Below are 17,354 nucleotides of genomic sequence, written 5' to 3'. Positions count from 1 at the left end.
AAGCCCCAGTAGGGTAAAGTGACCGTAAAGCCCCCTGTAAGGTAAAGTGACCGTAATACCCTGTATGGTAAAATGACGAATATGCCCTTATGTTTCATATGGTGATGTGCTTAGGATTTACATATATTGATATTGGATTAGTTAAGTTTGAGTGACGGTGGTGGTTATCGAGGCGATTGATTTTGGAAACGTTTCAACTTCAACCCGTAATGAATGTGTGTACTAACCTTCGTAATAGCTTAGATTAATATTTCTTTGAAAAGCGAAAGCTTCATATTTTAGTGATTTGGGAATTAATATTTAGATCTATTTTCACGACGTTTAAGTTGGATTCTAGCGGATATGGGGTAGGAAGGTATTTGGAACGTTCTTCAACGAGTAGATCTCTTGGTAAGTATTGAACCTTCTTTCCATTTGTATCTTGTGGTTTAAGAAAAGTGAAAACCCCTCGTCGACTAAGGCTAAAAGGGTTTTGGTGTTATTTGGTTTGTTGGTGCTAGTGAGGATTAAAGGCTACCGATCGAGAGTGTGTGAAAAGCTTGGATCATTGGAGTGACTAAATCTAGTCATCAACTTGACAAAGGTATGAACCCAAGGGCCATTGTGGATGGTGGCGAATGTGTAAGTGATGATAATAGGTAGTTTTCGATTTGGTTTAATATTAACATGGTCTAATCTATTAACGGTTGATTATAGGAGAAATCACATAGGAGATCTCGACGAGGAATATATAAAAATGTGTGTAACGAACCCTTTTCATAGCTTAAAGCGATAAATGCCAAAAAGCGAAATGCCAAAATTCGGCATTTCGAGGACTTGTGAACAATTAACGCTCACTAGTTAGTTAGAATCGATGAGATGATGATCGGGAATAATGGAAACGATAAGGGCGTGTTTTTGGCGTTCACGATAAGTTGGGCCTCGAGGGGCTGAATTAGGGCCCAATAGGGTTTCGGGCCCATTTGGGTAAAATTGGTAGAAAACGAAAATATGTTAAATTGCATGTTAAGACTGTTAATACTGTTATGGATATAGGCTAAATGGGCCTAGATGACAAAATCAACTGAGTAGGGCCCATCAGGGGTTTTTTGGCCCAATAACTCGTTTTCGCTAAAAGTGGGCCAGAATCACTGTATGCACCCATGAATTGTTTGTAACCGTTAATGAACATGGAAACCCTAATTTTTGGTAAAATTACAAGATTACCCTTATAATATGAAAATGACCGTTTTGCCCCTAGGTAAAAATAACCATTATACCCCTAGGGTTTATATATGAACTTAATGCATGGGATTTTGATAAACATGATATGTATGATATGCACATGATATGTATGATATGCACACGAGATGTTCATAAATGCATTGGGTTGGGTTTTTTATATGAATAGAGGAAGTGAAAAAGGGCTTATGCCCCAGTTATTAAAGGGCTTATTGTGACAGCCCAAAATTGACCCTAGTCGGGATGTGGTTTCGGGACCACAAAACCGAGGCATAAAAATAATTTAAAATTTATTTTGATGCCTATAATATGTGTGCTCATGTGTGACATTTTGATGATTGATTTAGTGTTATAAAGGTGAATTTCACTAGAAGGGACTTAGTAGTGAACTTTGAAAGTACGATAGGAAATGTGTGATGACTAATTAAAGCATGCATGCAAAACTATGGACTTGCATGTCAAATTTCCCCAAAACAAGCTAGTGGCCGGCCATGACATGGTTTATGGGCAAAGAAAACATGTTGAAACATGTTTTGTTAATGCATGATGAATTAAATGATAAAATAATTAATGATGTTGGATGAGAAACAAAAAAAATCAAAAAAATAGCTCATCCTTTCCCCCATTGCCGTGCAAGTGAAAGAAAAACAAGAAAAAATTGTTCATCCTTGTTCTTTCCTTTTGGCCGAAAATACTAAGGAGGAGATAGGATTTTTGCTTCATGCTTGGTTTAGAAGAGATCTAGAAGGAGATTTGGCTAAATTTGCATCAAGATTAAGGTATGTATGAGGTTGTGTTAGGAGTTTCATGCATGTTTTGGTTGCTAACTTGATGTGCATGTTAGCCATGGTTCAAATCCTTGTTATGCCATGGAAATGGCATTTGGCCAAAGTTGTTATTGTGTTAAAGCCATTGCATGCTAAATGTGAAGCTTGCTAATGATGCATGCAATGATGGATTGACTACTCTTGAAACTTCTTTGTACCAATTTTAAGTAAGACATTGAGTTTTTTTTTTTGTTTAACCATGATTGAAGTTGAAAGGGCATGATTGTGATGTATTCGCCATGATGCATTCATGAGCATGGTTCATGCTTCTTGCATGTTAGTTAAAATTTGTGTTTTGGATGGCTATGGACACCTTGAAATTGACCTTGCACTTATATGTGTATATATGATTGCACATGATATTTTGATTATGAAGAAAGTGATGAATATGTTGTTTAAAGAAGAAGTTTGTTGAAGAATGTTGTGAAATTTGCATGTACATTCGGCCTAGTACACATATGATGTGAAAATCTTGCAATTTATTTTTGATTTTATGCAAGAATGACTAAGCATAATCGGCCACATGAGGAGAATTATTGTGCATGCATTCGGTTAGAGTTAAGCTTAATGATGCCTATTCTTGACATAGGTAATCGGCTACCTTGTTGTGAGCTAAGGCCGAATGTGTGCGTAATTAAAGAAAATTGACTAAAGTGCTTAGTTATGTGATGTTGAATCAATGATATATGTATTCGCCAAGGCTAGCGAGACTTTAATAAATTGAATTTGTTTGAATTAGCTCAAGAGCTTAGAGGCCACAATTGGATAAGGGAAGGAAAAAGTGATCGAATAGCCGTCAAAGCCGTTCGACAACATCCGAGGTAAGTCCTCAAGAAATGACCCTACTCGAATTATGTGAAATGAAAAATTGATGTGTAATGACTATTGATTTATGTGTGTATGAGTATTTGAATGATACCGGGCTAAGTTCAAGGCGATTATGCTAGTGATATGTTTGTGTTTGAGCCTTAGTAAAGAAAATGAAATATGAATGGGAAATGATTATTGATGTATATGTGTGCATGAGCAATTGAATGATATCCGGGCTAAGTCCCAAGACATTTATCTTTGGTAATTACATCCGGGTTAAGACTCAAGGCAATTGTGCTAGTGACTACATCGGGCTAAGACCGAAGGCATTTGTGCAAATTGTGAAATCCAGAGTTAAGTCCGAAGGCCTTTGTGCGGGTTACCATAACCGGCTCGATACCAATAAAATTGTAACACCGAACCCGATGGTCCCCACCTTATGAAGGATTGCCCGAGGTTGCTTGAACAAAATGTAAGTCAGTGGAAACCGGTGCTACCCTCGCCGAGGTAGGCCACCTAGAAATGTGGGCAATGTTAGTGGCGGTCGAGAGGATCTAGAGATGCTACCATCGATCCGAGGCTCGTGCTCTGCTAGGACTTATGCCATCTGCGACGCGAGGATGCTTGCCTCACGGATGTCATTACCGGTACTTTCACTCTTTTCAATACTAATGTGATTGCTTTGATTGACCACGGTTCTACTCATTCTTATATATGTGAAACCGTAGCATCCAAAGAAGACTTTGCCTATTGAGTCTACTGAGTTTGTAATTCGGGTGTCAAACCCCTTGGGTCATTACGTGCTTGTCAACAAAGTGTGTAAGAAAAGTCCCCTAGTGTTCCGAGGTTCTTGTTTTCTGGCGGACTTGATGCTTTTGCCGTTCGATGAATTCGACGTTATTCTTGGTTTGGATTGGTTGACCATGCACGATGCGGTTGTAAATTGCAAAAGCAAGACTATCGATTTGAGGTCGCGAATAACGAGATAATTCGGGTTGAGTCTACGGACTTAAAGGGGTTACCACCGTAATATCGCAATGTTGGCGGAAATATGTAAGAAAAGGGTGCGAAGCGTACCTTGCGTATGTGCTCGATGACAAGGAATCGAAAAGAAACCCGAATCGATGCGGTGGTTTGTGAATACCGGATGTTTTCCACGAAGAATTGCGGGTTTACCACTGCTCGGAAATAGAATTTGGCATCAAATTGGTACTGGTACCACTCAATTTCGATAGCTCCGTATCGTATGGCACCAACGGAATTAAAGGAGTTGAAAGCTCGGTTGCAAGAATTGGTGGATAGAGGTTTTGCTCGCTCGAGTTTTTCGCCTTGGGTGCGCCCGGTGTTGTGTGTGAAAAGAAGGATGGAACCATGAGGCGTGATCGACTATCGTCGACTTAATAAGCGGCGATAAAGAACAAATATCCGTTACCACGTATCGATGACTTGTTCGATCAACTGAAGGAAGCCTCGGTGTTCTCGAAAATAGATTTGAGATCGGGCTATTATCAATTGCGAATTCGAGATTGGACGTACCCAAGGCGCCTTGAGAATGTGATATGGTCACTATGAGTTCCTAGTGATGCCGTTTGGGCTTACTAATGCCCTACGGTATTTATGGATTTAATGAATCGGATCTTGAGACCATATTTGGATCGATTCGTAGTCGTGTTCATTGATGACATCTTGGTCTATTCAAGAAATGAGACCGAACATCTTGAACACCGAGGTTAGTTTGCAAATTTTACGGGATAAGCAATTATATGCTAAGTTAAACAAGTGTGAGTTCGGTTAAGAGAGGTTAGCTTCTTGGGTTATGTGGTATCTCTGATCGGGTATTCGAGTCGACCGAATAAAATTTCAGCCATACTTAATTGGAAGCCTCGAGAAATATTCTTGAGGTTCGAGCTTTTTGGGGCTTGCTTAGGTTATTACCGACGATTTGTAAAAGGTTTCTCAACGATAGCCACGCCGATAACGGCTACTCCAAAAGGATGTTAAGTTCGAATAGGCGGAGAAATGTCGAAAAGTTTCGATCAATGAAAACTTATTTGATGAAGCCCCAATTCTAGTGCAACTCGAATCGGCAAAGAGTTTGTCATCTATAGTGACGCCTCCCTACTTGGGTTAGGTTGCGTATTGATGCAAGAAGGTCGAGTTGTGGCCTATGCGTCGAGGCAATTAAAGCCACACGAGAAAAATTATCCGACCCATGATCTCGAATTGGCTGCCATCGTATTCGCCTTGAAGATTTGGCGACATTACTTATTTGGTGAGAGGTGCCATGTGTACTCGGATCACAAAAGTCTCAAATATTTGATGACCCAAAGAGACTTAAATCTGCGACAAAGACGTTGGCTCAAGCTATTAAAGGATTATGAGCTGGTCATTGACTATCACCCGGGAAAGGCGAATGTGGTTGCGGATGCCTTGAGTCGTAAATCATTATTCGCTTTACGAGCGATGAATGTGCACTTGTCCGTTCGATCCGACAACGTGTTTGTAGCTGAATTGAACGCCAAACCATTATTGATACATCAAATTTGTGAAGCTCAGAAGGTCGACGATGAGTTGGTTGCAAAACGGGTCGAGTGTGTTCCGAACAAGGAATCGGAGTTTCAGATCGATGATGACGATTGTTTGAGGTTGAAGTCGTCTGTGTGTTCCAAGGAATTGAACTTATTTCGATAATTCGAACGAAGCCCATTGTAGCCGAATGGCAATCCACCCGGAGTACGAAGATGTACAACGATTTGAAACGCGTCGGTTTTGGTGGCATGGTATGAAACGAGACATCTCCGACTTTGTTTGAGATGTTTAATATGTCAACAAGTGAAAGCGGAACATCAAGTGCCTTGAGATTACTTGACGATCACGATACCCGAGTGGAAATGGGATCGAGTCACAATGGACTTTGTGTCCGGACCGCCATTGTCGACAAGTAAGAAGGATGCGATTTGGGTTGTTGTTGATAGATTGACTAAGTCGGCTCACTTTATCCCCGTATGCGCACGGATTTTCATTGGATAAACTAGCTGAATTGTACGCTTCTCGGATTGTGAGATTACACGGGTACCGATTTACATTGTGTCGGATAGAGATCGAGGTTCACCTCACGATTTTGGAAGAAATTGCAAGAAGCTTTGGGTACCAAGTTGCATTTCAAAGACCGCCTTTCAACCCCAAACCGATGGTCAATCCGGCGGATAATTCGGATACTTGAAGATATGTTGAGATGTTGCATCCTCGAGTTCGATGGTTCATGGAACGGTACCTACCTTTGATTGAATTCGCCACAACAATAGTTTTCAATCAAGTATTAAGATGGCGCCTTACGAGGCTTTGTGCGGGCGTAAATGCCGTACACCATTGTTTTGGACCGAGCTCGGTGAAAACAAAATTTTTAGAGTGGATTTGATTAAAGATCTTTGAATGAAAGTAAAAGTAATCCGTGAAAGTCTGAAAATAGCCTCCGATCGTCAGAAGTCGTACGCGGATTTGAAACGAAAGGACATTGAGTATCAGGTGGGAGATAAAGTGTTTCTTAAAGTTTCGCCGTGGAAAAAGATACTCAGATTCGGCCGTAAGGGCAAGTTGAGCCCGAGATTCATTGGGCCGTACGAAATCTCCGAACGAGTTGGCCCAGTTGCGTATCGTTTGATTTTGCCCCCTGAACTCGAAAAGATTCACAACGTCTTCCATGTTTCAATGCTTGACGCTATAGATCGATCCATCGCACGTGATTGATCCATCGAAGTTGGAATTCAAGCCAATATGAGTTATGAGGAAGAACCGATTCGTATCACCGCACGTGAAGTGAAAGAGTTGCGAAACAAGCGGGTTCCGCTAGTGAAAGTGTTATGGCTCAAACACGGGATAGAAGAAGCTACTTGGGAAACCGAGAACTCGTGAAAGAGCGATACCCAACCCTATTTACGGTAAGAGTTTTGGGACGAAAATTTCTTAAGTGGGGAGAGTTGTGACACCCAAAATTGACCCTAGTCGGGATGTGGTTTGGGACCAAAACCGAGGCATAAAAATAATTTAAAATTTATTTTGATGCCTATAATATGTGTGCTCATGTGTGACATTTTGATGATTGATTTAGTGTTATAAAGGTGAATTTCACTAGAAGGGACTTAGTAGTGAACTTTGAAAGTACGATAGGGAAATGTGTGATGACTAATTAAAGCATGCATGCAAAATTATGGACTTGCATGTCAAATTTCCCCAAAACAAGCTAGTGGCCGGCCATGACATGGTTTATGGGCAAAGAAAACATGTTGAAACATGTTTTGTTAATGCATGATGAATTAAATGATAAAATAATTAATGATGTTGGATGAGAAACAAAAAAAAAATCAAAAAAATAGCTCATCCTTTCCCCCATTGCCGTGCAAGTGAAAGAAAAACAAGAAAAAATTGTTCATCCTTGTTCTTTCCTTTTGGCCGAAAATACTAAGGAGGAGATAGGATTTTGCTTCATGCTTGGTTTAGAAGAGATCTAGAAGGAGATTTGGCTAAATTTGCATCAAGATTAAGGTATGTATGAGGTTGTGTTAGGAGTTTCATGCATGTTTTGGTTGCTAACTTGATGTGCATGTTAGCCATGGCTCAAATCCTTGTTATGCCATGGAAATGGCATTTGGCCAAAGTTGTTATTGTGTTAAAGCCATTGCATGCTAAATGTGAAGCTTGCTAATGATGCATGCAATGATGGATTGACTACTCTTGAAACTTCTTTGTACCAATTTTAAGTAAGACATTGAGTTTTTTTTTTTTTGTTTAACCATGATTGAAGTTGAAAGGGCATGATTGTGATGTATTCTACCATGATGCATTCATGAGCATGGTTCATGCTTCTTGCATGTTAGTTAAAATTTGTGTTTTGGATGGCTATGGACACCTTGAAATTGACCTTGCACTTATATGTGTATATATGATTGCACATGATATTTTGATTATGAAGAAAGTGATGAATATGTTGTTTAAAGAAGAAGTTTGTTGAAGAATGTTGTGAAATTTGCATGTACATTCGGCCTAGTACACATATGATGTGAAAATCTTGCAATTTATTTTTGATTTTATGCAAGAATGACTAAGCATAATCGGCCACATGAGGAGAATTATTGTGCATGCATTCGGTTAGAGGCAAGCTTAATGATGCCTATTCTTGACATAGGTAATCGGCTACCTTGTTGTGAGCTAAGGCCGAATGTGTGCGTAATTAAAGAAAATTGACTAAAGTGCTTAGTTATGTGATGTTGAATCAATGATATGTGTATTTGGCCAAGGCTATGGCGAGACTTTAATAAATTGAATTTGTTTGAATTAGCTCAAGAGCTTAGAGGGCCACAATTGGATAAGGGGAAGGAAAAAGTGATCGAATAGCCGTCAAAGCCGTTCGACAACATCCGAGGTAAGTCCTCAAGAAATGACCCTACTCGAATTATGTGAAATGAAAAATTGATGTGTAATGACTATTGATTTATGTGTGTATGAGTATTTGAATGATACGGGCTAAGTTCAAGGCGATTATGCTAGTGATATGTTTGTGTTTGAGCCTTAGTAAAGAAAATGAAATATGAATGGGAAATGATTATTGATGTATATGTGTGCATGAGCAATTGAATGATATCCTGCTAAGTCCCAAGACATTTATGCTTTGGTAATTACATCCGGGTTAAGACTCGAAGGCAATTGTGCTAGTGACTACATCCGGGCTAAGACCCGAAGGCATTTGTGCAAATTGTGAAATCCAGGTTAAGTCCCGAAGGCCTTTGTGCGGGTTACCATAACCGGGCTCTGATACCAATAAAATTGTAACACCCCGAACCCGATGGTCCCCACCTTATGAAGGATTGCCCGAGGTTGCTTGAACAAAATGTAAGTCAGAGTGGAAACCCGGGTGCTACCACTGCTCGAGGTAGGCCACCTAGAAATGTGGGCAATGTTAGTGGCGGTCAGAGAGGATCTAGAGATGCTACCATCAGATCCGAGGCTCGTGCTCCTGCTAGGACTTATGCCATACGCGCACGCGAGGATGCTGCCTCACCAGATGTCATTACCGGTACTTTCACTCTTTTCAATACTAATGTGATTGCTTTGATTGACCCTGGTTCTACTCATTCTTATATATGTGAAACCGTAGCATCCAAAGAAGACTTTGCCTATTGAGTCTCTCGAGTTTGTAATTCGGTGTCAAACCCTTGGGTCATTACGTGCTTGTCAACAAAGTGTGTAAGAAAAGTCCCTAGTGTTCCGAGGTTCTTGTTTTCTGGCGGACTTGATGCTTTTGCCGTTCGATGAATTCGACGTTATTCTTGGTTTGGATTGGTTGACCATGCACGATGCGGTTGTAAATTGCAAAAGCAAGACTATCGATTTAAGGTGCGCGAATAACGAGATAATTCGGGTTGAGTCTACGGACTTAAAGGGGTTACCAATGTAATATCGCAATGTTGGCCGGAAATATGTAAGAAAAGGGTGCGGCGTACCTTGCGTATGTGCTCGATGACAAGGAATCGAAAAGAAACCCGAATCGATGCGGTGGTTTGTGAATACCCGGATGTTTTCCACAAGAATTGCGGGTTTACCACTGTTCGGAAATAGAATTTGGCATCAAATTGGTACCGGTACCACTCAATTTCGATAGCTCCGTGATCGTATGGCACCAACGGAATTAAAGGAGTTGAAAGCTCGATTGCAAGAATTGGTGGATAGAGGTTTTGCTCGCCCGAGTTTTTCGCCTTGGGTGCGCCGGTGTTGTTTGTGAAAAGAAGGATGGAACCATGAGGTCGTGATCGACTATCGTCGACTTAATAAAGCGACGATAAAGAACAAATATCCGTTACCACGATCGATGACTTGTTCGATCAACTGAAGGAAGCCTCGGTGTTCTCGAAAATAGATTTGAGATCGGGCTATTATCAATTGCGAATTGAGATTGGACGTACCAATATCGCCTTTGAAGCGTGATATGGTCACTATGAGTTCCTAGTGATGCCGTTTGGGCTTACTAATGCCCTGCGGTATTTATGGATTTAATGAATCGGATCTTGAGACCATATTTGGATCGATTCGTAGTCGTGTTCATTGATGACATCTTGGTCTATTCAAGAAATGAGACCGAACATCTTGAACACCGAGGTTAGTGCTGCAAATTTTACGGGATAAGCAATTATATGCTAAGTTCAGCAAGTGTGAGTTCGGTTAAGAGAGGTTAGCTTCTTGGGTTATGTGGTATCAGATCGGGTATTCGAGTCGACCGAATAAAATTTCAGCCATACTTAATTGGAAGCCTCAGAAATATTCTTGAGGTTCGAGCTTTTGGGGCTTGCTTAGGTTATTACCGACGATTTGTAAAGGTTTCTCAACGATAGCCACGCCGATGACGGCTACTCCAAAAGGATGTTAAGTTCGAATAGGCGGAGAAATGTCGAAAAGTTTCGATCAACTGAAAACTTATTTGGTGAAGCCCCAATTCTAGTGCAACCCGAATCGGCAAAGAGTTTGTCATCTATAGTGACGCCTCCCTACTTGGGTTAGGTTGCGTATTGATGCAAGAAGGTCGAGTTGTGGCCTATGCGTCGAGGCAATTAAAGCCACACGAGAAAAATTATCCGACCCATGATCTCGAATTGGTCGCCATCGTATTCGCCTTGAAGATTTGGCGACATTACTTATTTGGTGAGAGGTGCCATGTGTACTCGGATCACAAAAGTCTCAAATATTTGATGACCCAAAGAGACTTAAATCTGCGACAAAGACGTTGGCTCAAGCTATTAAAGGATTATGAGCTGGTCATTGACTATCACCGGGAAAGGCGAATGTGGTTGCGGATGCCTTGAGTCGTAAATCATTATTCGCTTACGAGCGATGAATGTGCACTTGTCATTCGATCCGACAACGTGTTTGTAGCTGAATTGAACGCCAAACCATTATTGATACATCAAATTTGTGAAGCTCAGAAGGTCGACGATGAGTTGGTTGCAAAACGGGTCGAGTGTGTTCCGAACAAGGAATCGGAGTTTCGGATCGATGATGACGATTGTTTGAGGTTGAAGTCGTCTCGTGTGTTCCAAGGAATTGAACTTATTTCGATAATTCGAGCGAAGCCCATTGTAGCCGAATGGCAATCCACCCGGGAGTACGAAGATGTACAACGATTTGAAACGTCGGTTTTGGTGGCATGGTATGAAACGAGACATCTCCGACTTTGTTTGAGATGTTTAATATGTCAACAAGTGAAAGCGGAACATCAAGTGCCTTGAGATTACTTGACGATCACGATACCCGAGTGGAAATGGGATCGAGTCGCAATGGACTTTGTGTCCGGACCGCCATTGTCGCAAGTAAGAAGGATGCGATTTGGGTTGTTGTTGATAGATTGACTAAGTCGGCTCACTTTATCCTGTCGCGCACGGATTTTTCATTGGATAAACTATTTGAATTATACGTTTCTCAGTTGTGAGATTACACGGGTACCGATTTACTGTTGTGTCGGATAGAGATCCGAGGTTCACCTCACGATTTTGGAAGAAATTGCAAGAAGCTTTGGGTACCAAGTTGCATTTCAAAGACCGCCTTTCACCCCAAACCGATGGTCAATCCGAGCGGATAATTCAGATACTTGAAGATATGTTGAGATGTTGCATCCTCGAGTTCGTGGTTCATGGGAGCGGTACCTACCTTTGATTGAATTCGCTTACAACAATAGTTTTCAATCAAGTATTAAGATGGCGCCTTACGAGGCTTTGTGCAGGCGTAAATGCCGTACACCATTGTTTTGGACCGAGCTCGGTGAAAACAAAATTTTGAGTGGATTTGATTAAAGATGCTGAGCGAGAAAGTAAAAGTAATCCGTGAAAGTCGAAAATAGCCTCCGATCGTCGAAGTCATCTGTGATTTGAAGCGAAAGGACATTGAGTATCGGTGGGAGATAAAGTGTTTCTTAAAGTTTCGCCGTGGAAAAAGATACTCGATTGGTACCGTAAGGGCAAGTTGAGCCCGAGATTCATTGGGCCGTCTGAAATCTCCGAACGAGTTGGCCTGGGCGCGTATCGTTTGATTTTGCCCCGAACTCGAAAAGATTCAACGTCTTCCATGTTTCAATGCTTGACGCTATAGATCTGATCCATCGCACGTGATTGATCCATCGAAGTTGGAATTCAAGCCAATATGAGTTATGAGGAAGAACCGATTCGTATCCCGCACGTGAAGTGAAAGAGTTGCGAAACAAGCGGGTTCCGCTAGTGAAAGTGTTATGGCTCAAACACGGGATAGAAGAAGCTACTTGGGAAACCGAGAACTACGTGAAAGAGCGATACCCAACCCTATTTACGGTAAGAGTTTGGGGACGAAAATTTCTTAAGTGGGGAGAGTTGTGACACCCAAAATTGACCCTAGTCGGGATGTGGTTTCGGGACCACAAAAACCGAGGCATAAAAATAATTTAAAATTTATTTTGATGCCTATAATATGTGTGTGCTCATGTGTGACATTTTGATGATTGATTTAGTGTTATAAAGGTGAATTTCACTAGAAGGGACTTAGTAGTGAACTTTGAAAGTACGATAGGAAATGTGTGATGACTAATTAAAGCATGCATGCAAAATTATGGACTTGCATGTCAAATTTCCCCAAAACAAGCTAGTGGCCGGCCATGACATGGTTTATGGGCAAAGAAAACATGTTGAAACATGTTTTGTTAATGCATGATGAATTAAATGATAAAATAATTAATGATGTTGGATGAGAAACAAAAAAAATCAAAAAATAGCTCATCCTTTCCCCATTGCGTGCAAGTGAAAGAAAAACAAGAAAAAATTGTTCATCCTTGTTCTTTCCTTTTGGCCGAAAATACTAAGGGAGGAGATAGGATTTTGCTTCATGCTTGGTTTAGAAGAGATCTAGAAGGAGATTTGGCTAAATTTGCATCAAGATTAAGGTATGTATGAGGTTGTGTTAGGAGTTTCATGCATGTTTTGGTTGCTAACTTGATGTGCATGTTAGCCATGGTTCAAATCCTTGTTATGCCATGGAAATGGCATTTGGCCAAAGTTGTTATTGTGTTAAAGCCATTGCATGCTAAATGTGAAGCTTGCTAATGATGCATGCAATGATGGATTGACTACTCTTGAAACTTCTTTGTACCAATTTTAAGTAAGACATTGAGTTTTTTTTTTTTTGTTTAACCATGATTGAAGTTGAAAGGGGCATGATTGTGATGTATTCGGCCATGATGCATTCATGAGCATGGTTCATGCTTCTTGCATGTTAGTTAAAATTTGTGTTTTGGATGGCTATGGACACCTTGAAATTGACCTTGCACTTATATGTGTATATATGATTGCACATGATATTTTGATTATGAAGAAAGTGATGAATATGTTGTTTAAAGAAGAAGTTTGTTGAAGAATGTTGTGAAATTTGCATGTACATTCGGCCTAGTACACATATGATGTGAAAATCTTGCAATTTATTTTTGATTTTATGCAAGAATGACTAAGCATAATCGGCCACATGAGGAGAATTATTGTGCATGCATTCGGTTAGAGGCAAGCTTAATGATGCCTATTCTTGACATAGGTAATCGGCTACCTTGTTGTGAGCTAAGGCCGAATGTGTGCGTAATTAAAGAAAATTGACTAAAGTGCTTAGTTATGTGATGTTGAATCAATGATATGTGTATTTGGCCAAGGCTAGCAAGCGAGACTTTAATAAATTGAATTTGTTTGAATTAGCTCAAGAGCTTAGAGGGCCACAATTGGATAAGGGGAAGGAAAAAGTGATCGAATAGCCGTCAAAGCCGTTCGACAACATCCGAGGTAAGTCCTCAAGAAATGACCCTACTCGAATTATGTGAAATGAAAAATTGATGTGTAATGACTATTGATTTATGTGTGTATGAGTATTTGAATGATACAGGGCTAAGTTCAAGGCGATTATGCTAGTGATATGTTTGTGTTTGAGCCTTAGTAAAGAAAATGAAATATGAATGGGAAATGATTATTGATGTATATGTGTGCATGAGCAATTGAATGATATCAGGGCTAAGTCCCAAGACATTTATCTTCGGTAATTACATCCGGTTAAGACTCGAAGGCAATTGTGCTAGTGACTACATCCGGGCTAAGACCCGAAGGCATTTGTGCAAATTGTGAAATCCAGGTTAAGTCCCGAAGGCCTTTGTGCGGGTTACCATAACCGGGCTCTGATACCAATAAAATTGTAACACCCGAACCCGATGGTCCCCACCTTATGAAGGATTGCCCGAGGTTGCTTGAACAAAATGTAAGTCGAGTGGAAACCGGGTGCTACCATCGCCGAGGTAGGCCACCTAGAAATGTGGGCAATGTTAGTGGCGGTCGAGAGGATCTAGAGATGCTACCATCGGATCCGAGGCTCGTGCTCGCTAGGACTTATGCCATCTGGCGACGCCGAGGATCTTTGCCTCACCGATGTCATTACCGGTACTTTCACTCTTTTCAATACTAATGTGATTGCTTTGATTGACCCCGGTTCTACTCATTCTTATATATGTGAAACCGTAGCATCCAAAGAAGACTTTGCCTATTGAGTCTCATCGAGTTTGTAATTCGGTGTCAAACCCTTGGGTCATTACGTGCTTGTCAACAAAGTGTGTAAGAAAAGTCCCCTAGTGTTCCGAGGTTCTTGTTTTCTGGCGGACTTGATGCTTTTGCCGTTCGATGAATTCGACGTTATTCTTGGTTTGGATTGGTTGACCATGCACGATGCGGTTGTAAATTGCAAAAGCAAGACTATCGATTTGAGGTGCGTGAATAACGAGATAATTCGGGTTGAGTCTACGGACTTAAAGGGGTTACCAGCTGTAATATCAGCAATGTTGGCCCGGAAATATGTAAGAAAAGGGTGCGAAGCGTACCTTGCGTATGTGCTCGATGACAAGGAATCAGAAAAGAAACCCGAATCAGTGCCAGTGGTTTGTGAATACCCGGATGTTTTCCCTGAAGAATTGCGGGTTTACCACCTGTTCGGGAAATAGAATTTGGCATCAAATTGGTACCTGGTACCACTCCAATTTCGATAGCTCCGTATCGTATGGCACCAACGAATTAAAGGAGTTGAAAGCTTCGGTTGCAAGAATTGGTGGATAGAGGTTTTGCTCGCCTTGAAGTTTTTCGCCTTGGGTGCGCCGGTGTTGTTTGTGAAAAGAAGGATGGAACCATGAGGTCGTGATCGACTATCGTCGACTTAATAAAGCGACGATAAAGAACAAATATCCGTTACCACGTATCGATGACTTGTTCGATCAACTGAAGGAAGCCTCGGTGTTCTCGAAAATAGATTTGAGATCGGGCTATTATCAATTGCGAATTCGAGATTGGACGTACTCAATCGCCTTGAGCGTGATATGGTCACTATGAGTTCCTAGTGATGCCGTTTGGGCTTACTAATGCCCTCGCGGTATTTATGGATTTAATGAATCGGATCTTGAGACCATATTTGGATCGATTAAGTAGTCGTGTTCATTGATGACATCTTGGTCTATTCAAGAAATGAGACCGAACATCTTTGAACACGAGGTTAGTCTGCAAATTTTACGGGATAAGCAATTATATGCTAAGTTCAGCAAGTGTGAGTTACGTTAAGAGAGGTTAGCTTCTTGGGTTATGTGGTATGCATCGGGTATTCGAGTCGGCCGAATAAAATTTCAGCCATACTTAATTGGAAGCCTCCAGAAATATTCTTGAGGTTCGGACTTTTGGGGCTTTAGGTTATTACCGACGATTTGTAAAGGTTTCTCAACGATAGCCACGCCGATGACGGCTACTCCAAAAGGATGTTAAGTTCGAATAGACGGAGAAATGTCGAAAAGTTTCGATCAATGAAAACTTATTTGTTGAAGCCCCAATTCTAGTGCAACCCGAATCGGCAAAGAGTTTGTCATCTATAGTGACGCCTCCCTACTTGGGTTAGGTTGCGTATTGATGCAAGAAGGTCGAGTTGTGGCCTGTCGTCGAGGCAATTAAAGCCACACGAGAAAAATTATCCGACCCATGATCTCGAATTGGTCGCCATCGTATTCGCCTTGAAGATTTGGCGACATTACTTATTTGGTGAGAGGTGCCATGTGTACTCGGATCACAAAAGTCTCAAATATTTGATGACCCAAAGAGACTTAAATCTGCGACAAAGACGTTGGCTCAAGCTATTAAAGGATTATGAGCTGGTCATTGACTATCACCGGGAAAGGCGAATGTGGTTGCGGATGCCTTGAGTCGTAAATCATTATTCGCTTCTGAGCGATGAATGTGCACTTATGCATTCGATCCGACAAGCGTGTTTGTAGCTGAATTGAGCGCCAAACCATTATTGATACATCAAATTTGTGAAGCTCGGAAGGTCGACGATGAGTTGGTTGCAAAGCGGGTCGAGTGTGTTCGAACAAGGAATCGGAGTTTCAGATCGATGATGACGATTGTTTGAGGTTCGAAGTCGTCTGTGTGTTCCAAGGAATTGAACTTATTTCGATAATTCGAGCGAAGCCCATTGTAGCCGAATGGCAATCCACCCGGGAGTACGAAGATGTACAACGATTTGAAGCGTCGGTTTTGGTGGCATGGTATGAAGCGAGACATCTCCGACTTTGTTTGAGATGTTTAATATGTCAACAAGTGAAAGCGGAACATCAAGTGCCTTCAGATTACTTGACGATCACGATACCCGAGTGGAAATGGGATCGAGTCGCAATGGACTTTGTGTCCGGACCGCCATTGTCGCAAGTAAGAAGGATGCGATTTGGGTTGTTGTTGATAGATTGACTAAGTCGGCTCACTTTATCCCTGTAAATCACGGATTTTTCATTGGATAAACTAGCTGAATTATACGTTTTCGATTGTGAGATTACACGGGTACCGATTTACATTGTGTCGGATAGAGATCGAGGTTCACCTCACGATTTTGGAAGAAATTGCAAGAAGCTTTGGGTACCAAGTTGCATTTCAGCACCGCCTTTCACCCCCAAACCGATGGTCAATCCGAGCGGATAATTCAGATACTTGAAGATATGTTGAGATGTTGCATCCTCGAGTTCGAGTGGTTCATGGGAGCGGTACCTACCTTTGATTGAATTAAGCACAACAATAGTTTTCAATCAAGTATTAAGATGGCGCCTTACGAGGCTTTGTGCTGGGCGTAAATGCCGTACACCATTGTTTTGGACCGAGCTCGGTGAAAACAAAATTTTCGGAGTGGATTTGATTAAAGATGCTGAATGAAAGTAAAAGTAATCCGTGAAAGTCGAAAATAGCCTCCGATCGTCGAGAAGTCATCTGTGATTTGAAACGAAAGGACATTGAGTATCAGGTGGGAGATAAAGTGTTTCTTAAAGTTTCGCCGTGGAAAAAGATACTCAGATTCGGCCGTAAGGGCAAGTTGAGCCCGAGATTCATTGGGCCGTACGAAATCTCCGAACGAGTTGGCCCAGTTGCGTATCGTTTGATTTTGCCC

This window comes from Gossypium arboreum, chromosome 3, assembly GCF_025698485.1.
Source record: "Gossypium arboreum isolate Shixiya-1 chromosome 3, ASM2569848v2, whole genome shotgun sequence".
NCBI lineage: Eukaryota > Viridiplantae > Streptophyta > Magnoliopsida > Malvales > Malvaceae > Gossypium > Gossypium arboreum.
Note: the sequence above shows the minus strand (reverse complement) of the source record.